Consider the following 26,253-nt stretch of genomic DNA (forward strand, 5'->3'; position numbering starts at 1 on the left):
AATTAACATTTCTATGACTGAATGATTCATTAAATATTAATTTTTATGTATGCTTTTATTTTATTTTACAAACAACACTTCAAAACATTTTGTCTAGTTAATGGTAGGTGTTCTTCGAGAAACACACCTTTGAAGTAAACTCTTCTAGAATATTAAGTAATGAAAAATAGTAATAAAAAAGGAGAATGAAGGTTAACAAACAAGTTATTGATGTTCCCAGCCACATTTTTAGGTGACTCACTTTCTTGCCATGTATTTATGACATGAAGTGTGAAAAAGCAATCTAATGTGCCACATGAAAGTAATATATTAAGTCAATACTGAATGAAGAGTTTTACATTTTTCTTTGAAAACAAGTCATACAAAATCAAAGTAATCAAGAATCTATATAAGAATAAATATAATAAGCAAAGATTTATAATAATAATTAAAATAGCTTTTAATAATGAATATAAACAAAAGGAAATAACATAAAACTGATGGGAAAGGTTGAGGGAAAAATATCTCTGAGCTAAGATTTCTTCACTCTTATTTGTTTACTTCTCTGACAAGCCATGAAACATTTTATGTTTGGAGAGTAAGTGTGATCAGAGGAGTGACCTCCTGCCACTGTGAAAATGAGCTTCCTTTGAATGCCACAGCCATAGGCAGTCCCTTCAAATTCACTTAAGAATGAGTAACCCTGTCCAAGTCTGACTTCATTGCTTTGGATGCTTCTTGAATTTTTGTAACATGCATTTCTGGCTGATAATCTGTGCTGGCTGCCTTGGGATCCATGTCGGCATCATCTCATAACCTTGTTGAATGCTGAGAAATATCAACCTTGAAGAATGACCTGAAAAGAATTTGAAATGACTGAATGAACAAGGAAGTTGAAAATTATTGCTAAAACTATCTCCACTTCTCATGTGCATTGCCATGTGCTGTTTTTTCTTATTTAAATAGGTGCCCACCCCTCTTTCTGACACCTTTGTTTGCAAGCCATGCATAAGGTAGTAGAACTGATGCCTTCCAGAAGGTTTTCAACTTTGTTTTTTGATTAATAACTTGGAAGAGCTCAAGTCACCTTAAGATCCAGCTTTATGAGGGTATCCCAGAATTTGTACACTGTCTGATCACACACACACACACACACACACACACACACACACACACACACACTCACACACACACACACATTTTAACATTATATATATATATATAAAATTCATTACTGTATTTACATATACACATATTTGCATACGTTAAAAGTGTTAAAATAGAGTTAGCCTATGAGGAGATGATAATGACCCTACAAGACATCAAACAGTATTAAGCAAAAGGCCTAGTGTAAGCAATGGACTACTACTTTTGAAGTTGTTGGCTGAGGAATTCCCACAGACCGTGAAACATTACAGACTATTGTCAATGTTCTTTTTCAACCCCCATCCCCAGAACTTGAGAGTAAGACTATTCCTGAGCATAATGCATGCTTAAGTATAGAACATGAGGAAAACAAGCTTATACTGACCTTTGGTCTTCATCCCTGTTGGGTAGCTTTTATAGTGTTCAAAGGTGCTATGCTCACTAATAAGGAAGAAAAGAAACCATAAATCTTACCGACTTTTGAACCATGTGAGCTAAATTGTAATTGCATAAAAGGGAGATGCCAATCACCCATATGCAGATGCTCCTCAGGGAAAAGTACTCTGCTTGTTAGTGAAGACCATTCTGCTTTTCTATGTCCACAGGACTTCACAGCATGGGAAGGTGAATCTGAGCACCAGTTATGACACAAAATAAGTTATAATATTTCTAGTCATTGACATCATTACTATTATTAGGAAGAATTACTTTAACCTTTTGTATTTCATGTTTTGTCTGGTTTGTGTGTTTCATCAGGTTTACCAGAAATGTGTCTCTAACTGCCACTTCAAAGGCACACATATTTTCTTATTCATGGTTGAAATCATGAACTGTATTGCTTTATTTAGATTTTTAATTAAACTCTAAAAAGAAAATAGAGCTATCACATTAGCAATGAATATATATATATCAGATTGAAATTGGTTTTGATGATAGGAAGTATCTATTATATCCATTATGCTCTGCAGTTTTTCAAAACCATTATTGAACACTTGTCTTGTTAGTATTAGAATGCAAAGAAACACCAGGTTTACTCAGACCTATATAAAATGATGAATTATCAAAGTTAGGGGGATATTGTACTCTGATATTTCATTCCAGCTTCTTCTCAAGAAGAACATCTATTTTTGCTACATTTGGAAGTCTCAAGATCGACAGAAGTGAAAGCACACCTTTCTGGTCTTATTTATGATGATGACTAGAAAAGCACTATGCGTTGACAAGTGCTGAGTCGAAATGCTTTTAGGTTGATGATAAGAAGTGGTCTGGGTGATAGTCATTATGATGGGACTAAAGATAACAGTAGATAAAGTCTTTTCCTGATGAGCCTTTGCTGTGGATATCGCTCTGTATAAATAAAATGCTGTTTGGCCAGTGGCCATGCAGGAAGTGTAGACGGGACAAGAGAGAAGAGAATTCTGGGAGGTGGAAGGCTGGGGCAGAGAGATACAGCCAGCCGTTGCTATGACAAGATGTAAGGTACTGGTAAGCCACGAGCCACGTGGCAAAGTATAGATTTATAAAAATGGGTTAATTTAAAATAGAAGAAGTAGATAACAAGAAGCCTGCCACTGCCATACAGTTTGTAAACAATGTAAGTCTCTGTGTGCTTTCTTGGTTGGGTCTGAGCGACTGTGGGACTGGCAGGTAAGAGAGATTTGTCCTGACTGGGCCAGGCAGAAAAACTCTAATTACAAGCCTTTTTTTTTTTTCCAAAAAGCATATCAATAGTTAATGATGGCTTATTGTGAAAATATGACAACCATCTTCCATACAGTCTTTTATCTAGTATTTGTAAGAGGCTTGAAAACATGTTTCTCAGTATTGATAATCAATTGTTTAGTCTAAATACATAAAGTTTATTGCTTTCTTTTATTTTTTGGAGGTGGAGTGAAAGTGATTTCCTAAAACACAAGACTGATTAGAATAATCTAATTGGTTAAAAAAACATATAAGAGTTGACACATTGACTGACCTCTCTTCTGTACTTCAGAACTTGATAGCTACTTACAACCTGATCTAATGGCCATACTGGAATTTTCAACAGGACTCAGTTTGGGCTTGGGCCTTCCCCAACTTGGTATGCCAGCCTATGTTGAATACCCAAGGGAGGCCTTACTGTTTATGGGTTTGGCATGGCAGAAGAGGGGAGGGGAAGAAGGGGAGCGAGGGGAAACAGTGGGCAGTATGTAAAATGAAAAAAAAACAACTTTAAATAAACAAATAAACCTTAAAAAGAAAAGCTTCAATTTCATTTTCTGAGATAATTCAATCATCATCTATTTAAACAGAATGAAAGAACATAAAGCAGTCTTCCCAATAATACATCCACAATCACCTGGTCATTCTTGTGAGTCTCTGCATTTGGCCCAATAAGCCTTCGCACTCACATTTCTGCATCCTTTGGTAGCAAGCAGCAATGCTTTTAATATATGAACAAGCTGAAAACTTGTTTTAAAAATTTGCCTTTGAGGACACTAGCTGTATCTTATCTCACCAAAGTGGCCAAGCTTCAGCCAAACTGGGTTCAAATATAGAAATCAAAGGTTTTAACTAATTGCACTTTCTCTATGATTAACTTACATTTTCTCCATGTCTCTTCTATTTTTCTGTCCATGAAAAGTTACATCAGAGCTCTGCAGATTTACATAATCTGTCCTGTTTCCAGGACTGCTTGGCTTTGTAAATCTTTTTTCCCCCTTCAAACTCTTCAGTTAGATTTGTCAAAGGGTTTTCTTTTCTTTTTTTTTTTATGTTCATTTCTAAGGTTCATTTCTTTTTTTTTAATTTATTATATTTGTGTTTTAATTTTACACATCAGCCACGGGTTTCCCTGTCCTCCCCCTCCCGTCCGTCCCCACCTCCACCTTCTCTCCAGCCCCTCCCCTCCATTCCCATATCCTCTAGGGCCAAGACTCCCCTGGGGATCAGGCCCTCTGGATAAGTGAGACAATTGAATAGCTTGAACTGTTTGGGAGGCACCCAGTCTGTGGGACCAGGGACCTGTCCTTAGTGCATGAGCTGGCTGTTTGGAACCTTGGGCCTACACAGGGACACTTTGCTCAGCCTGGAAGGAGGGGACTGGACCTGCCTGTACTGAATGCACCAGGTTCAAAGGCATTTCTTTGAAGACTTTTAAGGATGTTTGTTTTTACTGTTTCTCACTCCTCTAATTTGAATAAATTCCATGACCACACTGGTCACTCCTTGTCACATTTTTATTAGTATTTCCAAGACTTTATTATAGGACTAAATTTAATTCCATAATTCCTTGAACACAGACAATGAAATTTTTCAAGGCGAGACTGTGATTACTGTAATTAAGAGCTTTTTTCTTTGACAGCTAAAACAACTTTAGCCTAACAGCCTTGTTTCTTTAAACACATCAGCTCCTTAGAGCAGAATTGCAATAGTTGCTAAGAGTCCTCATCACAAATGACAGATTTAATGTGCCTTTATTCCTTCACAATGGATTCCATAATTAACTAATATTGCTAAATACTGGGCATTGCATGCATAACTTCATTAACGAGATGAAAAAAAAAAGTTTAATTCTGTTTTGTGGGTACATCAAATGTTGCCAGCTATCTTCTAATCAACCTTGATCTAAAGTTGAAACTTGATAGTTTTGTCAAGGAAATAGAAGAATATTCAAACTTGACGAAATTAAATTTAAAAGCCCCTAAATTAAAATAGCTTTATGGGTTGGATTGAGAGCTTAATAGTTAAGATCACTCACCACTCTTCCAAGGCACGCAGGTTCAAATCTCAGAACCAACATGCTGGCTAACAGCCATCTGCAACTACAGTTCCAGGGGATCTGATATTCCTTTTAGGCCTCAACAGGCACTGCTCACATGGAGCACAGATTCACATGCAGGCCAACACTCATATACATCAGATAATAAAACAGCTCTGTGTTGTGAGTATTAACTTTCACACCATGTAAAGATTCATTTTTTTCTTGAAGTTTAATATTGCGGATAATCAACTGGCAGATCTCGCACTCTCTACGCTGTTCTGACCTGATTTTATTATCTTTCTACAACCCATGTACTCTTGTGACAACATAAAGCAGTGTCTGTTAACAATGCTTACAACTAACTAATTACTGAAATGAATGCAGAGAAATTCAATTTAATTTCTTTCCCTCGTGGTCTTTTGCTTTCCAACTACATAAAAAGGGGGGGAAAAAAAGCGTGTTTTTTTTTTTTCTCCTTGAATATGCCCCTGAATGAACTCTCAATGTAAGTAAGAACATTTTCATGTTCCAAGAACTTATTATTTTCCAGCTACTTCTGGGACATCCTATAATTCAATTCAATTCTGAATTATTCTGATTTAATTCTGTATTGAGTATCAGGTAACATAGGTTAAGATCTCAGTCCTACAAGACCTCCACATGCACAGATGTCAATCACAACAGTCGGTGTACCGAATTCTTTGTACTCACAAGCTGTAAATGAGGATTCTTGACACCCTTCTCCTTGGGCCGATTTCATACCACAGGATAGATCACAATCTAAGGGAATCACACACATGATGCTTCTCAGTTTATTCCATGGAAAGAATAAGATGAAAAACACAGATGCACAATCACATAAAGAGCTGCGCAGGCAGGGGAAATTCAAAAGGACCCCAGCATACGAGCTGCGGTTTTCATAATGGTGACTGCTACCCTTCTTTGTATAAAAAGGTGTTAACCAACCTGTAGTTTTCTGAGAAAATTCTATGGATACTTCATTTTTCCTGGCTGGACTGATCTGTGGATGCTATCCCTGTGGCCCTGAAGTATGGAGAAGGAACACTGTTCCTTTTCAAAGTCAGGCACATGGTTGGCAGAGCCAATAATGGCCTGGGGCCAGGACTTGGAGGACTGTGGCTTCAGAGCTTGGGAACTCAATTCTCTCTACCTTGATGGTCTGTGCTTCTCTGTCTTAGCACTGCTATTTGCTTAGTGTATGACACCCTTGAGACACCTTGCTTTCTTCTTGTGCCACACTGTTTGATTCAGCCTCTCACTGACTTTGTCATATTGTGTACGGTTTTTTTGCTGACATTGTCCCACTTCTCCTCTCAGGAAAACCATACATACAATTTTGTACTTCTTAACAAACTTGCTTGGCATAAATATAGCTTGAACAAGACCTCTCAGACCCAACATTTATCTTCACTCTCTTTTACCTTCTCCATTTCTACATCTTTTGCATCTCTTTGCCACTGAAGAACAACCTGCTGGTAAAGTTCTCTTCATTACACAGATTTTTTTTTATTAATTATTAAATCTATTTTCATACTGCCTTCCTCTCCAGAGGGTGGAGGGTGCAGAAGTCCATTTAGCTGGGCCTTTCTTATGAGCAGGCTCTGTCTAGGAGTCTATCAAAAGTTGCTTTATGGCTGAAGAGGCAATGTAACATGAATCTTAAAAGGTCTTATTAATAAGAAAAAACCCAGAGCCAGATATTGGGGTGAAAGCTGAAAGATCAGAGAAACAGAACAAGTAGCCACGTTCTTACCTCTATGAAATCCTCAGCATGAAGAGAGAGACTTCCTGCTTACTTATGCCTTATATACCTTTCTGTGCCCTGCCATCTTCCTTCCTTCCTACTACTGGGATCAAAGGCCTGTGCTTCATAAGCAAAGACATGAGGTCTCAACTTTTGGGATTAAAGTTGTGTGCCCGCATGCTTGGCTCTGTTCCCAGTGTGGCCTGGAACTCAACAGAGATCTAGATGAATCTCTGTCTCCCAAGTGATAGGATTAAGGGTGTGTGACATCACTGTCTGGCCTCTATGTCTAATCTGGTGGCTGGCTCTGTCCTCTGATTCCCTGATAAGTTTTATTGGGGTTCACAATGTATCCCACAAGGTAATTCTTTGGTTAATTATTTGCTTAAGTTGAAAGACCCTGGATTCAATTTCCAGTGCACAAATAGTAAACAAATAAACAAATAAGTAAACAGATAAAACCAACACAATAAAAGCATAAAGAACTATTTCATTAGAATTCATAACTATTTTTTAATTACTATTTTCAAAAAATCTTAACTACTTCATGGCAGTTGCTCCTAAGATTAAGGACACTGGTGCATTAAGAGCCCCATGTAAAGATGGAGGTAAAAGATCTAGTATTTGAAGAATTGTTATTTTAGATCAGAATCAATTCTATAGTCATTTTATAATGACTGCTACATGAAGGTTGCATTATCCACCCATAAAGTACATGATTTTACTTGAAACTTCTTTGGTACACTGGGAATTGAACTTAGGACCCTGTGCTAATGCTCTACCACCAAGCCACATCTCTAGCTCAAGCACATGAGTTAATGCCAGCAAAAGTGTAGCACAGAGTTTGCCTTTGGGATATTGCCACTTTACCAGAGTATCCTACCCATAGTCATTCATTTTCCTTGCTTTGTATTCTTAATCCTAGAACAATTGAGTCCAGTTTTGTCTTTCTGATGTGATTGTTCATTTGCTGTTATTATTGATGGAAGTCTCCCTCTTCAAGACTCCTTTTATAATTGCACTTGTACAGCTTATCTCTCAATTTGTGTATATTTTACCTTCTTACTCACAAGTTTAAACAAGTTCTTGGCTCTTAGTTTTTTCTGCTTGCCTTTCTGTTCTAACACATGCACATCAGACCTCTGGTGTCTGATACTATGCAATGCTACAAGGTTGATGGAAATTGGAATGATTTTGTAAACTCTCACCAATGTATGCAAATGGTATATTTTCAAGAGTTCCATAAGGTAATATGGTAAAAGGTTATTTTAAAAACATGTTTATAGATTGATTAAAAATATCATGGAAAGTGAATAAATATGTCATAAATCATCTGGGAATAGAAATACTTATTTTCTAGTAAATCCATGTGCTTGGAACAACATGTAAAGTATGGAATTTTATACCACGTGTTTCTTATGTGCTTCATGAATAATTTGCACACTCAGATATGCATTAAGAGTACTGATAAATATGTATAAACATTATATCCAGTTCCAACAAAGCGGTTCTCATTCTTTCATAGACATATGGATAAAAATCAAATTGTCATCCCTGTGGGCCATAACATGATGATCTATCTTGATACCAAAAATACCATGGAAATGTGTCCAGTGTTTTTCTAAACAAACTGCATAACTTTCTTGTGTTTTATATGAAAATGTGGGTGTAAGAAATTTTGTTTTGCTTAAAGGAATATAAATTGCAAATTTTATGATTTTTCTCTGTGAGATCTAGGTAGAATGTATAACATATAATCATGTTCTTTGAGCATGCTTGGTGACTTTCAAGTACCATGGACATATTTGTTCATGATCATGTTCTAATGTGTGGTTAAAAATGATTGAAGTTAAATTGAGTGAGTCTTATGAAAGCAAAACCACCACAACAGCAGAAATCATAAATATGTGAAGGGGACTTGTAGAAAGGAGGGTCTTATTAGGGGAAGGAAGGAAATTATGAAGAGTGGTGATTATAAATAATAATATTAGATTTATATATGTAGAACAAAATAAAATTAGTGTTTAAGAAGAATGCTTCTTGTCATGACAATTCCTTCACAGGAGGGGGATGTGAAATAAACAAGGCATGAACTGAGAAGCTCCTCACATACAAGTTAAACAAAAGTGAACTCAAATTGCCAAGAATAAAATCTTCCACCACGGTTTTCAGCCAGTGCTCAAGGTCATTTAACCCAGATATTGATGACAGAAACTGTGAGTAAGCAAGTAGAAGTTCTCCTAGTGGTGGTAATCCTGAGCTCTTGACCACCCCAAACATAAAGTTGGACTGACATGCTAGAGGATTCTACTTGAAGCCATGATATCTAAGGGCCTACTGCTCCTGACTGAGGAGTGATTTATTCATGGTTCTTGTACTGGATGGGAGGCTTGTGGCTCTGGGCTTCAGATACCAGTGGCCATTGCACTCGGTAGGCAATACAAACTTTGGCTTTCAGTATCAAGGAGCACCTGCTAGAATTACACCACTTCCAAAAGTTCCTTGGGTACTGGGATCCTCACCTCTACAGTGGATAGTGCTAATGTCTAAAGCAGCTATATCACTTAAGCCTAAAATGTCAGGATTAGCCCTTGGCATCCCCTGGTGTTATAAATTTGTGGGCCTAGAGTTTATGAGCCCCTTGACTCTTAAGGTTGGTAGCAGTCTGGAGTCTTCCAGTTTTCATAGCTCATAATTTCTCTTCTCGGGTTCTCCATCATCAGCTCTCCACTCTCTTCTCCTTTCCTGTTCCCTCCACCTGCACTGCATCCATTCCCTGATCCTTCTGCCCTGATCAGCATCTGCAACTCTTCAACTCTCCTCTTGTTGCTAGGCTACTGCTATTACACCGCCGAGTCTTCTGCCATCTCTTCTTTACGACTGGCCTCTCACAATTTGAGAAAGTAAAAATAAACAGGAGGAGGCCACTTGCAATAGAAACCTATCATTAATATCAATGGTGTTTGGCAATGATCTAATTATGATTAAATTCTGACCTAGCTCCCTATAAAGAGCTGGGCTGCTTTAGTTCAATGTAACAACTAAACAACTTACTAGAGTTCGGGAACAAATCACTCAGTTTTATATCAGGATTCAATATATACTTCTCATCAACTAAATAATCATTATGGGAAGAAGAGTAGTATTATCTGAGTAGGAGGCCATATGAACTAAAGAGGCTTGACATCTGCTTATCTTTCATCTAACTTTTAATTAATGACTCACAATTTTCTGTTGACTTACTTTCTGTATGTTACTGTAATATCACTCAGTAGCTTTAAAAATAACAAAATTGTGGTATGTATGTGTGTGTGTTTTTGAGTTCACACCATCATGCACGTGGAGAGATCAGAGCTCAACTTTCATGACCAGTTCTCTCCTACCTTGATCTCTGGGCATCAAATTCAAGCTTGAACAGGCTTGTTTGGAAAGCATTTCTACTCAGTGAAATACTTTACAATCCTTAAAAACAAGACTGTTTGTTGTTGTCTACTTCATGGTTCTGTGGGTCTGAATTTGGAGGTGAAAAACTGATGGTCAATTTTGAATTTTACTACGTACTTCATAAAGAAAGCTTGTTTTGAATATAAAGGAAAGTAGTCAGTTGGTTGTACCTTGTGCAGATTTTTCTTATGCAAGTTACTAATTAAATCTGGGTCTGCTATTCTTTGGTTCAAAGGACTACTGCTGGATGTACTGCCAACTAGCTGTGTGACAATGAGCAAGTGAACTCCATGTGGAAGACATCAGCTTCCAGCTTATAAAATACAAATATTCAGTTTGATGATCCCTATGTGTATTCAAAATTTCATTACTAATTCCCCTGAGCAAAGGTTGTTATATAAAAAAGGAGATTCCACAAATGTGAAAGGAGAGTATAGATGTAAAAGAAATTGAGGTATAATTGAATCAGAATGATTATAGTTACAGAAAAAGAAGCACTTTTAAGCATTTACATATATGCTCACATTTAACCTTCATTAGCATAATCCAATGGGATTTGTATTTGCACTGACATGTGAGGAAAGGAATCAGAAGAAAAAGTATTTTTGTTTAACTGTCTGCTCTTCTAAGTAGTCCCAGGGTTTTAATCAGTAGTCTATATTTCAACTGATTCTACTGGACAGAAGAGAATAAATCCCCATAGGGACACAGGGTAGGGGGAAGCCAGGTGCACAGAGCTTCAGAGTTGAGAGAAAGACCTACAGGGCAGGAAAGCCTCCATACATTGCTTTAGTGATGACATTAAGAATCAAGTACTCTGAATCATACACTTCTAAATTATTTGTCTTTTGTAGGTATGAAAGAATATTTTATTAGCATTCATTTTACTTTACAAAGTGGATTTTCATCAGGAAAAAAATGGCTGAGTAAAGACAACAATTGGCTTTAAATGTTAGCCCAAATATTTAAACCTAAATTTTCTTAGCAAAATAATAAGGATATATAGACTGTTTTAAATATGGCAGCTATAAAAATATCATTTAATTTTACCCAAGTACCTTTGAGATAAGGAATTATTGGAAATGGCATTAAAGTTATCTTGAGAAAGTATCTGTCACGGTACGGTATGTTACACAAACTCAAATAATTCCTAAGGTCATAAGAGCTATTGTTATCTTAAAAATTGAAGAGGGGAGTATTCAAGTAAGACTCAGAAATTTGATTAAACCATTTGACAAAGAGATTTCTTTATTGGATAGTAAATCTGTTAATTAGCCTATTAAATCTCTAAGATGGGCTAGGATATTTCTAAAATATGCAACCACAGAAACACTTCTCTACTTTTGAAAACCCTTAAAATGCTGGTTTACTTGAAAGAAGGTAGAGCAAGATGACTGATAGTTTTAGACAGGTTAAACACAACATTTAGTATCAAAATAATTCTACAATTTTACATTCAAATGAAGAGGAAAATCAATTAATAAAATCAAATCATGTGCTTAGCTGGATAGGCCAAAAATAAGAATGACAAATTCAGTTTTGTTAAAGAATCTAGGTGAGTTCTCATTTTACAAATATACTTTTCATTCATTCCTCTTTATTAACCAGTTACTGTATCTTCCTGACATAGTCTTCCTTTTATTGGGCACCTGATCAAACTAATGTCTTTCATTCTTTCTGATTCTGTCTGCATTCAATGGGAGGAATACTTCCCTTGCTGCAAAGTTTGAAAGGCGAATTGGAGGAACCAGAATACATTCATATGCAATGAAAAAAATCTTTGTTTTCATGGAAAGAAGTTTGGCTTTTAGTGCTCTACTTGAAGGGGAAGAGAGTTCCTTGGTAACTTGTGCTATGTTTAAAATGTGGTAGGAATCATGCTTTCTGTCCTAATAAGATTATTAATAGGATAATAAATCTAAGTCTGATCTTCATGTTTCTTTCTCAACTGGTTTGTGCTTGATCATAGTTTATTTCTTCCCTGACAGTTACTATTGAAAGTGTCACCTAATTTAACATGTATGGTTTACACTTTGTTGATTTCTTTAACAAAAGTATATCCTGAGAGACAGGGATATAACTCAGTATTGATGCAGAACTGACATTTGTTCAACCTTTGGTTCAACTCTCAAAACTGATGAAAAACAATCCTCCTTTGTATATTTTCAAATTATATTTTATAATCAATATTTCTCATCAATTTAACATTATATCTATAATATTTTACACTATAAGGATACTCTTTGATCAAGATACCTTTTTAGCTATTTCTCTGAATTGTTGATAGAACAGAATCAAACTCCTCCAAAAGTAGTGAGCCCTGAACTAACAGTGGGTGATCACTTTCACAGAAGTGTCTAAGTCTAAATTATGGAAAAAGACAAGGTAAATAAGGTGAGATTTTGCAAGCTCTCATAAAAATTTGCTATTTTCCATCTTTACAAACATGTCTTTAAGCCTAAAAGCACAAACAGCATGTGGAAAGATGAATTTGATGAGTCATTTTCTTCAAACTGACAATGTGACTAAGAATGAGAATCAGAGAATAAATAACTATTAAATTGTCTCACACTAGGAAAAAATTAGTATATTCTGAATATTAATTAATCAGTTTCAGCAGACAAGTTACTATTGAGACATTTACCATGAATTTCCTGACATTAAGACAATACTTTGGTAGACCAATGTATTTTTTGTTCCACAGAAAACATCTCAAGAATTTAGATCAAATATCAATATTAAGAAGTGTGGGAATTCAGGTGTATTTGAAGTAAACTAATCAGTACTCATAAATCTGTTCAGTCTCTCAGCCTTGACTATCTCGACTTGACTAAAAGTGTCTAAAATTCATAATTATAACAAATTTAGTCAGTGATGTATCAGAATAATTCTCTCCTTTTTCATGGATCACATTAATGACAACAGATTAGTTGTCACGAAACATTATCTCAGTGACTTTTGCTACATCTGAAATGGGGATATCAGCATTAATCAGTGTCACAGTTTGCTTTCCCTCCAGCCTCAGTTCCAATGTCTTAGGCCTGAGGCTGACCATATGGCTAAAGAACAAGTCTTTTCACCACCCGGAAGGTCACTATCTATCTTTAGCAACATGTTCCAACTGCTTTAAGCTTATGTCTAAGATCTTCAAATGACTTTGAGAAATGATAAATCTTTGCCAAGAATAAACATGACATGTTTAACTGAGAAACAAAACAAGCAAGCCAATGTGATGTGGCAGAGAAAAAGCCTTAAAGATGGTAGAATATTGAGAAAATGATTTTAGTTATCTCCAGGGGTAATTAGGAACGGTCATAAGATTAGTAGTGAGTTTCTAATAAAGTATGTCAAAAATGAAGGCATTTGGATGATGATTTTATTGCCAGTTTTTTGAGAGCTTACTTGATTCCCAGTAATCACTTAGGTAAAAATTAATATAATCTGTATTTTTAAAATTTAATTTCTTAGCAATTTCTGAACTACACATATAAAATCTCACTAAGATGACTGCCTAAGTATGATCTGAACAAGGACAACAAATAATAGACATGGTAAAGTAGGCCAAGAATGACTAGGATGCTTCACTCCTACACAAAGAACATCAGACAAGTAAGGAATGCTGAGAGCCAAAAGCAGTAGTCTCCAGAGAAGAGCACAAGAATTGATTATCCGATGGTCAGCCCTGGAAACATGCATGCAAGTAACATTATAGAGATTGTGCAGGTTCTATTTAGGAATACACCACACACACACACACACACACACACACACACACACACACATACACACATGCATATGTGCATGCCACACATATATGAACACTTGTACACACATGCATATCAAAGCCATTGATGAATAAAAGAAGCCATGAGTTTAAAAGATGGTAGGAAGGAGCATATGGACATGTTTGGTGGAAAGGGAAGGGGGTATGATACAGTTATCTTATTATCTCAAATATTATGAAGTAATAAAAAAGAAGTTTCTAGATTTTTCTCTAGTTTCAGCTTCTGCGGAGAGCATGATTTATCAAGTACAAGCATGGGTAGATAATCAGCAATCCATAAGACTTCCGTAAACATCCACTTACTGGTCTGTGTAAAGATCAATGTTAATGGTTTTTTGTCTGTTTGATCTAAACTTGGAAAAGTCTCTCTGCCATAACTCAATTCAGAAGTGCTGATTGGCAATAAAATGACTAAAATGAAGGAAAAAAAATTACTTAATTTGCTAACTGACCAAACCACATTGTAGATTAAGAAAATAATTAAGATTAGGTGCTCATTTCAATTTAAAATAAAAGTTTGCAATCTGGACACGACCTAACCAGAGTAAGACTGAAGTAGACAGAAGGGGCGTCTTCTCAGTCTTAAATTCTTGTGGTTTCAATAATTTAAGAGAGAGTAATAAAATACATACTTGCTTTTTAAAACTTAACATGGTTTAGACCTAAGACATAGATGCCAAAGTAACACTTCACTACTTGTAAATTTTGTCTCCATAATTTTAGGACTTTTCATAAATATTACAGTCACTGTCATGCTATAGTGAAAATTAAGTAGCCACTTGACTCCTTTTCTTCTGCAGATAGAAACCAACAGAAATCTAAACACACACACACACACACACACACACACACACACACACACACACAGAGAGAGAGAGAGAGAGAGAGAGAGAGAGAGAGAGAGAGAGAGAGAGAGAAAGAAAGAAAGAAAGAGAGAGAGACAGAGACAGACAGAGACAGAAACAAAGAGACAAAGAGAGACATAGTCAGAGACAGAGGAGACTTTCTACTGCGGTATCTACAGCACTGTGTACATTCCTCTGGTTCTCATCACTCTTGCTGCCATGGATATTGACACTGACACTGAAGCCTAGGAAAGGTAGATCTCAGTTTCTCTTCTTATGAGGTGTTCACTGTGGTTGATATATTTGTACACCTCAATAAAATTATCTGGGGGTCAGAGAACAGAACAGCCACTATAATAAACATAGGTTTAGGCAGTGGTAGCATATGCCTTTAATCCTAGCATTCAGGAGGCAGAGATCTGTCGGGATCTCTGTGAGTTCAAAGCCATGCTGGAAACAGACAGGCATGGTGACACACACCTTTAATCCCAGGAAGTGAAGGCAGGAAGCAAGAAGGTATATAAGGTGTGAGGACCAGGAACTAAAGCCTTTTTAAGCATTTAGCTTTTAGCAGCAGTTCAGCTGAGATCCATTCAGATGAGGATTCAAAGGCTTTCAGTTTGAGGAAACAAGATCAGCTGAGAATTTGGCAAGGGGAGATTGGATGTGGCATGTTCTGTTTTCTCTGATCTTTCAGCATTCACCCCAATACCTAGCTCCAGGTTGGTTTTTATTGATAAGACCTTTTAAGTTTCATGCTTATCTGCACAAAGAAAGTGCAGTTCACTTATCTGCACAAAGAAACTCTGATTCCTTTTGACTATCATTCTTTTCTATTTTAATTGTTCCTTGTCATTTTGCTTTCTCCTTTTCCATTTTGTTCTGCTGTGTCTTTTAGTTTTTCTTTCCTTTCTTAATTTTTGTTTATATGTAATGTGCACATTATTAGATTATATATGCATATATGTATGTATATATATCATATATAAAATCATATTACGGATAGTGAATGAAATGGTAATCAAATCTAAATTCAAATTATTTAATTATTTATTTCATTAGTTTCCAAAACTGTTTTTGAAAACAACATGGAATTTCCTCAGAACTTAAAAGTTGAATCACCATATGGATCAGAAATACTTTTGCTGGGCATATACCAGTGGGCATTACCTCAGCTCTTTTGAGAAATCTACTTTCCTCCTTTTATTGAAGCATTATCCATAGCTGTCAAGATACAGAAATAACCTGAATTTTAATTGCAACAAGACATAATTGTGTCTGCCTTTACACATCATAGTAGAATATTAATCAGTGTTAACAAAAGAGATGCAGATATGGATTACAACATAGATGAACATGAAGAACATCAGGACAAGTGAGTAAGATATATTCAGAAGGATCTTATTTCTGTGTAGACTCTAATTTGAAGTCTCATGTTAGCTTGTTCATATCACTTGTTCATATATTTGTATCATGCATTATGGCTACATCTGGAAGCAGAACATCTCTCTCTCTGTCTCTCTCTCTGTCTCTGTCTCTCTGTCTCTCTCTCTCTCTCTCTCTCTCTCACACACACACACACACACACACACACACACACACAGAGAGAGAGAGAGAGAGAAAATGTCCTTAACATATTTTAGGATTTTTTTGCTCAATCCTTTAATTGCTTGAATATAAAAATAATGTTTTCTTTCATATATTAAATTATGTTCATCTCATAAGAAGGAAGCAAAATTTTGTAGTAAATACTTTTTCTTTTCCTTTTCAAAACAAAATTATATAAATTCTTTGAAAATTTCATACTGTACAGTTTGATCATATTCATCCCAATAATTGTATCAGATCTACTCCTACCTCCATACCAAAACCAGTTCATGTTCTTTCTCTCTTTTTTAAACCCATCTAGTCCAATGATTGCTGGACAGTGAATTTCAGATGTGAAGAGCCTTGGAATGTGGTTTACCCAGTAGAAATCATGACCTTAAAGCAAGTTTATTCTCCTTCTCCTAGCTCTCAATTGTTTATAGTTCCTCAGTAAGTGGTGATACTCTTTACCCACCTTCCACCTCCATGATAGGATTTGGCAGCTTGATCTTCTCCAAGTATGAATGCTGTAACCACTGTTGATATGTGTGTCTAACCTGTTGTGTCCAGGAAATAGGGTTTTGCATCAGTCACACACTGTTTCTGCTTTTCTTAAAACAGGACAGCATGTATGTGCTGAGGATGCAAGCAGAAGGGAAAATGGATTGTGTTGACTATCTGTCTGTTAAAACTTATCTTAGTGAGCAACACATACTATTGTTATTGTTGTTATTGTCATTTAATACGAACAATTACTTTTTAACTCTCAAATAGGGGCTTAGTGCTTTGCTGGCTTAACTAGATTGCTGTCTTAGATTTATAGCCTTACATTTTTATTTACTTAGGGCATAGTGCACATGTGCAGGTGTGCACACAAAGAGGTGGAGCAGAGACAGAGAGATCAGAGACAGAATTCTCCCTTTTCCAGAAACTTCCCAGGAACACTTTGACACCAGCAGTTGGATCTAGGCCAATAAATGATTCAATAATTAGTTAGAAGGCTGAAGAAATTCTGATTATACCCAACTAAGAGTTGGCATTTTTATTTTGAAAGATTAAATAGAGAATGAAGTGTTTCAAAAGTCTCTGAAGATTTATTACCTGCAAATTTGTCATATATTGTAATCATACACATGAAGAATTAACCCTTTTCAGCAATATAAAGTAACTGGATTTTGTTTAGTAAATAAAGGTTTTTATTTGGTTATTATATATAATTAATAGAGTAATTTCATATAGAATTGAATTACTGCTAAATGAATACAACTGTTCTGTTTTAGTCAAAGTATAGAATGAGAAAACATTTGTAGCAAAGTCTCCTCTGATCTTTCCTATCCAGTTCTACTGCTTTCCAAAAATATAATTCCACCTAACTCATAGAGTAATAATTCATTTTCCCCTTCTGAGTTTTCACAAAGAATATATAAATAAACTCATTCTTTTTTCTAAATATTACTATCTAAAATTATCCATATTTTTCTAGAGAAGAAACTGCCACACTTTTGCTGTGGTAGAATATTCATTGTATAAATAAAACTGTATTCTATTACATTGCAATTTAACTGTTTTGTTGTTTCTAGATTCTGGCAATTCAACTATGGTTCTATACATGTACTACACTGGCTACATACATTTAAATTTCTGTTTAATATATGCTAGTAAAGTAATGATTTTCTAGGCCAAGTGATATGCAGCTTTATGAAATAATGTCAAATACTACTTGATTTTGAATTCTGAGAGCACCAGTCGCCCCACAGTTTCCTTGAAGCTCAGTGGTTTCCACTCCTCCCCACCATGAGGCTGAACAGCTGTGCCATTCAGTATTACCACTCTGTTTTATTCCTGTGACTCTGAGGCACACACACACACACACACACACACACACACACACACACACACACACTATTACAAATCTCTTTTGTGTAGAGTACTGATTAAAGTCCAACATGTATTTTTGTCTTTAGCGATAATTCCAAATTCTATAAGGGCTTCAATTTGTAGAGCTCTGTGCTTATGTGCATAGGTCTTGCCATGTAGCTAGTTGTCTCTGTTCTTGGAAGACAAAGCATAGTTTTCATATAATCTAAGAGGTATGTTCTTTATTATGCATGCTTTTCTATTAAAATCATTTTTCATATTATGAAGCTATTATTTAATATTGCCTTAATTTTTTTTCAACAATTTAAATCATTATGAGGTTGAAGTTTAAATACTTTCCCCCATACTACTCAAATCGCTTCCCAAAAAAGCAATGTCCTTTTCACCTCTTGGCGTCAAGTCTCATTCATGAACATGTTTTGATGTGTTTGTAGATTTCTTTCTAGTTTCTCCAGTCTGTTTCCCATGTCACTCAGAGCAGTAACATTGCACTACATTAGTTACTGTCCTGTATTATTCTTGATAATCCAATGAAGCAAATCTCCATAACATACCCATCTCTGAGCTAATATTTCTGGGACTTTGAATACATTTTAAAATTGACTTCTCACTTTGTATGGGAAAATGTGGTTTTTTGGGGGGGGATGAAGTAGATGTAGGGGTGCATTTAGGGAACTTTGATACTTGTTGGACAATCGGTCCAATTCCTAAGTGTGATGGGTAGCTAGCTCACTTGCTACTTGATACTATCCCTTACATTACTCACCATTTTCTGGCTGACTTAACTGACAAGAATAAGCATAATGTTAAGAGGGCTTGTTGAAGAACTCATTGTATGACTTCCTAATGTATAATTTCCTTATGACAGAGAAAAATGTCCAACATTTCACCATTAATTATCCTTCCCTTTATTCTTAAATGCCCTTTGTCTGACTAAGAAAGAAACTTCTTTCCCTCCAACTTGTTGAGTTTTTTTCTTGTTTGTTCTTTTTTTTTTTTGCTGGTGTTGATGAAATATGTCTATTATGCTACTGATGGTGATGATAGGTGAGCCTTATCAAAACCTTTTACAAGAATCCCTGTAATAAAACCCAATTTTCTCCTATATTTTGATTTCACTCATTTCAGCATTTATTTTATAACATTTTCATTATGATATATACGGTCACATGCAAACTACACTATGTATCCTTTTGTGAAAATGCCATTTCTTTAGGTATTTATTTGAAATTTAGATCAATTCTATTTTTAATAACACCAAAAATCCCTGCTATCAGCAACTTGATTGCTATCATTTTGTGCAATGTAATGTTTTCTTCAGAATAAATTTCATGATGCACAAGGAGCCAATTAAAACATGTGCACTCTTAATTCATTCAGCACATTTGCCAAGTTTCCCTTTATCAAAATTATATTAACTTTCTCCTTGGCTAGAAGATCTGGGAGTGTGACTCTTATGCAAGTTATTGAAGTTAATGATACTTTCAATACTGTGTGCAGCTGACAATTTTTGTTAGTTTCCACAACATGACTTCAGTTGGGAAAATATTCAGCTATTAGCCACAGGGGTATTGTGTTACTTATGAAACAAATAAGTGGATAAAATGGAGGGCAGAAAAAAATATTATCTTAAACAAGAATGGCTGATGAGTCTAATACATAAATGTTCCACACATTAAATACTTCAGGTATTATTCCTAACAAAAACTGCTCCTGATTCAGAATTTGTCACTTGGCAAGAGAATTATATATGTAAAATTGCTACCACCAACTACTCCAAAAATAGAATTGAATTATACAATTCCATTTGTATAAAACATTCACTTGTCAAAACCCAAATGCTTGAGGTAGTCTCATATTTGTTAAAGGGAATGTGAAAATTGAAATCTTTCAAATGCAAGATGTATGTGTGATAAATAATTCATATTTCTGTTAATAAGAAGTTGTTTACATATTCATAGTAGGCTTCACAGTCTGTGTACCATGAAACACTACAATTTAGCCTCATTTATAGGCACTCACTTCTCAATTTTCTGGTCACTTTTGCCATTACTTCATAGATGGTTCCACCATGTAAGTGCTGAATAAGTAAATTCATCTCTTGTTGGCCTCCACCTGAACCACAGATAACAAGTTTGTTATCTTGTGTTCTATGTGAAATATGAATCTGTAAGTATGATTTTTAACCTTTGACTACTCCATCATGATGTGGAAGATAGAGCTGGCACTTTATAGTTTTATAAGCTAATGTAATATTGTGAACTATCTGAAGTACTTCCTTTCTGGTGATTTGTAATATCATGTTGACTCTTCTTTCTGTTATATAAGGGTAAGTTGGATTTTCCTACTAGTTTGTTTAATATGTATTATTAAAAAGCAAAGAACAGTGGTAAGTTGTATGTTATATTAAAAAATAAAACCTTTATTACTTTATGATCATCAATTCGAAGTTTATTTTTTTCTATCTTAGAATACACAACCTTTACTATATGATCTTACTTTTAATGGATACACTTTTTAAAGGTATCAAAGATTAGAAAATAAAAGATTTACCTGTTATGGGTAGTATGCAGGTCAGTGTGATTAGTCTTTCTGTTCTACATATTGTTTTTGTTATCTACAATGGAATTTTCTCTTGTCACAGTTTTGGTGTTTTCCTTAGATCTTCTTGTCAGATTGAAGAGGCTTCTTCCAATTACTGCATATATAATATTCAGGGCCACACAATAATAAAAGGCTAACTGGTCTTTACTCATGCTTAGAAAATACATTGCACAAAGACAGACTAATCACTGCTATCGGTCTTTAACCATATCTCAGTAGAACCTCCATATAACTAACTAGTGGTTGAAAGAATCCTTCAGATGAATAACTGACGGTCATTTCCATCTCTGTAACATCATTATTTGTATGTTATAATATTGCCAGAGGAGGCACTGTCAGAATGATCTCTATGAGCTTCAGCTTGTTTGCATAATTGAAAACATTATTTTAGAAGTGAACTAGCTACAGAATTTATTTTGCCAAAATAATTATGGATACTAGCGCTCTCTCCCTCTGCTACCTTTCTCTCTTTTTCTTCCTGTCCCCCTTATTCCTCATGTGGTTAACTTCTTAAGAAACTACCAAGAAGGTTTTTGTTTGCTGGATATATGGTTATTATGTGTTTATGTGTATGTGTGGATGCTTGTGCTTGTGAGGGTGTATGTACATATATGCACATGCTTGTGGAGGCCAAAAGTTGACTTCTGGGTTGTTCATCCAATGATCTCCAATGCAGTTTCTAAGGCATATCTAAATGTCTAAATAAACTGAGTTCACTAGTCTGGCTGTCAAGCTTGTGTGCTTGTGGCCTTGATCTGCTGTTTCTGCCTCCTGAGGGATGACAACATAAGTGGCCACTGCGCACCTGGCCTTCATCACAAAATTCTGTGGATTCAAACTCCAGTACTCATGCTTGTTTGGAAACCACTTTATTCTCTGTGTTTCTTCTGTGCCTGAAATTTTCTGAAGGGGGTGTTCCATTGTGCATTCTCTCAGCATCTTTGAAAGTTTCTATCCTCCTTCCTTGCATTATTTTGCAATATTTGATGTTGTGGATGTCTTACTTTAATTTTATGGAGGGATATTAATATCTAGCTGTAATTTTAACTTGCTTTTTCTAAAGGCTTATAGTGTTGTACACATTTCTTCTGGCTTATTTACCACCTGTACTTCTTATTTTATGAAGTGTCTCATCAAAGACACTTTGATGTTTTACTGGCTTGTGTATGATCCTATTAGCAAGTTGTTGCGTTCTTTATATATTCTAGATACATGTTATTTGACAGATATATGCTTCATAGCTACTAGCTCACATCTGTGTTTGCAAAAGCAGGGTAGAGATGTAACTGTTTTTCCACATTAGCTTGGTGCAAATTGTCCACAGAACAACACTAAAATACACCCAGTTGCAAATAGATATTTTTTAGGAGATAAACCTTGAAAAGTTTATGATGCAGTAAATAATCTACATTGTTATTAAATGCACTTGGGAGTCCTTTTTATATTATTTTTATTTAGATTGCTCTTGAATAAATGGAGCTTTATGAATGGGCTTGCAGAATAATGTTCTGGGAAAGTATACAGGATAACAGCTGCAAAGATAGAAGAATGGAAAAGAAAATTAACTGAGACTTTTTGATCCTATAAAGATGATACATCAGTTGACATTTGAGCAATTATAGATATTTGTACAAGGGGATAATGGCATTAAGGTTTGTTACCAAAGTGCAAAGTACTCCTGTTCATAGGGACAATTGTAAATATTTTTTATTTACTTTCAGAGAGGGTATCTCACTGAGGGTATCCAAGCTGAGCTTGGATTGGGAATCTTCTCTCAGCACCCTGGGTTCTGGTATAAGGTTAGGCATTCAAACACTGAGCTTCGTTGAAGTTCTTTCTATACTGATCTACAAATATATCCTAAAATAGAATTTTTATACATATATTTGCAACCCAGTTTTTAATTTTATTACCTTAGTAATTAAAACAAAATATATATATTTAAAATTGTCCTGATTTTTAATCAAAATGTCATCTTTCATAATTGTAATTTATGCTTTTATTGTGATGCATAAACACACACACACACACACACACACACACACACACACACACTACTCCCACACACACATACCCACTACACTACACCCACATAAAAGTGTGGACACACATATATACCTCCCTGAGAATAAGTATACCTTATATAACTTTTTACTTTCTAAAACCAAATAAGATTCAAATTATTCTGCTTTATTATATATCAGAAATTTTAAATTAATTTGCTGCTTATTTTGTTTAACTTTGTTGCTAAAATTCATAATACTTTTGTAATGTAAATTTTAATAGTACTTTGAACCTTTGGCAGTTGTTTGATAAATACCTTTGGTGCTTATAAGCTTAATATTGCATTTTTGTTTATGTGCATAAAGTTGCATGGTACATGTTTTACTGAATAATAGAATAATAAAAATTAAGTATGTAAGTATGAAAAGGTATTTATAGTTTCAGGATAAGAATCTTAATTCTCCTTTACCCCTTGAACTAAGATGGTAAAGGAGAAGATGAGGTAAAACCAGGATATTCAATTTCACTTACATTGGAATTTCAAATAAATATCTGCATCTTTTTTATTTCTGTAGTTTTGTAGTTAGAGTTTTCCTGCCTGGCCCAGTCAGGACAAATCTCTCTCACCCGCCAGTCCCACAGTCACTCAGACCCAACCAAGAAAGCACACAGAAACTTATATTGCTTACAAACTGTATGGCCATGGCAGACTGCTTGTTATCTACCTTTTCTATCTTAAATTAACCCATTTTTGTTAGTCTATACTTTGCCACATGGCTTTTGGCTTACCAGTGTCTTTACATGTTGCTTTTCATGGCAGCGGTAGGCGGTGTCTCGCTCCAACCTTCTACTTCCCAGAATTCTCTTCTCTCTTGTCCCGCCTATACTTCCTGCCTGGCCACTGGCCAATCAGAACTTTATTTACACAGAGTGATATCCACAGCACTTCCCCTTTTCTCTTTTTTTTTAAAGTAAGGTTTTAACTTTTACATAGTACAATTACATATAACAAAACAATTATCTAGCAAGAATTACAGTTACAATATTGAAGATATCCTACCTATCTTATATTTGTGAGTCTAAGGTTTTATATCTAACTTATCTTGTATCATAACTGAGGAAATTATAACTATCTAGTCTTCAACCACATCAAAGACCTCAGAAGGATATAATATTACCTGAGAACTGGGAGAAGGATGTAAGCATTTTTCAGGAGTCTTGCAAGAGTAGACAGAGACAGCTGGCAGCCTGGACAGTCACCTAATGTTCCAGTTAGGACATCTGTTTTCAGCCCACAGGGCTAGAGTCTCTTGGTCACTTCTCTCAGTGTCCTGTAGAATGTCTGGCAGTTTCCTCTGTGAAGCAGGAACCTGAAGGACCATTTTGTCAAACAAAGTTTAGTGGTCACCTTTCTATGGGTCCTGCATGTCCAGTTGATCAAGCAGTCCAGGCAAGAACAGTTTCTTGCCCAAATGGCTATTTTTGCCAAGGTGAAGATAAGATAAGATGTGTCTTCAATGCCCATTCTCCTCTCTGAAGTAAATTGGTTTTGCCAGGAGCAGACATGTCTCACTGTCCAGAAAGTCTAAATTTTAAAAATATTTTAAATGCCATATTCTGATGACCTTTGAAGTGTTTGAAGAGTACCTGTCTATCTGAAATATCTCTGTGTATACCTAGAAGACTTAACTAACATGGCTATGAGTATGATTATCATAGATGACCAGTTATTAATCTATTTTTAATTATCCATTACAATTTTAAATGAGCTATATAAACATAATACCTTAAACAAGAGTAGAAATATACACACAATATAACAAAATTAACTAAGTTTGTATCAATAAACTAAAATCTAAATCAATGTAAAACATTTTAAACAAGTTGTTGCTCTTTAGAAGTTCCCTAATCTACCCTTTCATCCTATTATATCTATATCATATTCCCCTTTCTTCTTTAGAAAGAGATCTCATTTATAATCAACCCACTTTAAAGAAAAAAAAAATTTTTTTCTGTCCCACACCAGAGGGCTCTTCTGATTTGGGACACAAGAATCTCTTAATCTTTTCTTTTATATGTCTGGGTTTGGAGAAGGAGTGAGCCAATTCTATCTCCAAAGCCAGCTTGATAATTTTGGGAATGTGGGCATAGTTTTCTTACTACTTCCTGCTGGAGGGGGGCGCTGTATCTTATGGGGACAGGATGTTTTGTCTCCAGGTGTGTATATGCACCACATAGTACCTTTTGCCTGTAGAAGTCAAAAGAAGGTTTTGGTGATCCCATGGAACTGGAATTATGATTGTGAGCAACCATTTGGGTGCTGGGAGTCAAACTCAGTTCCTCTGCAAGAACAGCAAGTGTTCTTACCTGCTGAGCCACTTCCCCAGCCCCTGTGTATGTTTTCGTATGCACAGGCCATTTGAAATAGTTGGTCTAGATTGCTCCAACTGTACTAACTCTATAAAGACTAGCCTGAAATTTATCATCAACCATCACATGCATCTTTACTTTCTGTTCCTTCTTCATTGAATTTTTTTCATATGCATTATATAATCCTCACTCTTACCTTCTTGTAATCCAGGTTTTATTTTCTTGGTGTGAGACCTGCTGTAACAAAACCATTAAAAATAGCTACCTTTCCCCTTATCTTGATCTAACATGCTATTTTCTAAATAGTATATACTAAAGAATAATAATGTTGATGACGATGACGATGATGATGATGATGATGATGATGATGACGATGATGAGCTGGCTTTGGTAGCTCATGCCTGTAATCCCAGTATTCAGGAGGATTGTAACGAGTTAGAGGTAAGCTTGAATTATATAGTGAGATCTGAAGCAGTTTGGGCTATTTGTAAGGTCCAGCAATAAAACAAGATGAATTCATAATAAACTACTTTTTTGTTTCTGAAAGAACTTCTTTTGTAATAGATCATGGGAATAGTGGTCTATATCTGCTCTGTCATGGCTCTATCCCATGCATCTATTAGATGGATATATTTGACTCTATTAGTAGGGAATATGTTGAATTACACAATGCATATAAATCTTAATATTGATAATACAATAAAGTAAGATCCAGACTATAATATGTGCATTTATTTGAGTGTACCTCTAATATATTTATGGTAATGGTACAGTCATAGTTCATTATATTATTCCACTTGGTAGTTGTGTGTGTGTGTGTGTGTGTGTGTGTGTGTGTTCTTGTGCTGTGCCTCTGTGTGTAGAGGTCACAGGCCAACCTCTGCTGTCATTGATTAAGTGCCATCATCTTGTTTTTTGAGACTGTCACATATTGACCTGAAACTCAACAGTGAAGCTAGCCAATGAGTCCCAGAAACCTATCCATATCTGTTTTTCAGTTGTTTGGTTTACAAGTGCATGTCACCCTATCTGACTATCCAATTCTTAATTAATGCCAAAATGTAACAACAGATCACAGTTCCCATTTGTAACATTGGATGAAGAA

The 26,253-nt window shown here is 35.5% G+C and overlaps 1 pseudogene; it reads left to right on the forward strand.

Annotated features, from left to right (window-relative positions):
- The window catches only part of LOC118586242, a 128,252-nt pseudogene that overhangs the window by 36,012 nt on the left and 65,987 nt on the right, over positions 1-26,253 (forward strand).

The sequence above is a fragment of the Onychomys torridus genome, chromosome 6, assembly GCF_903995425.1.
Source record: "Onychomys torridus chromosome 6, mOncTor1.1, whole genome shotgun sequence".
Lineage (NCBI taxonomy): Eukaryota > Metazoa > Chordata > Mammalia > Rodentia > Cricetidae > Onychomys > Onychomys torridus.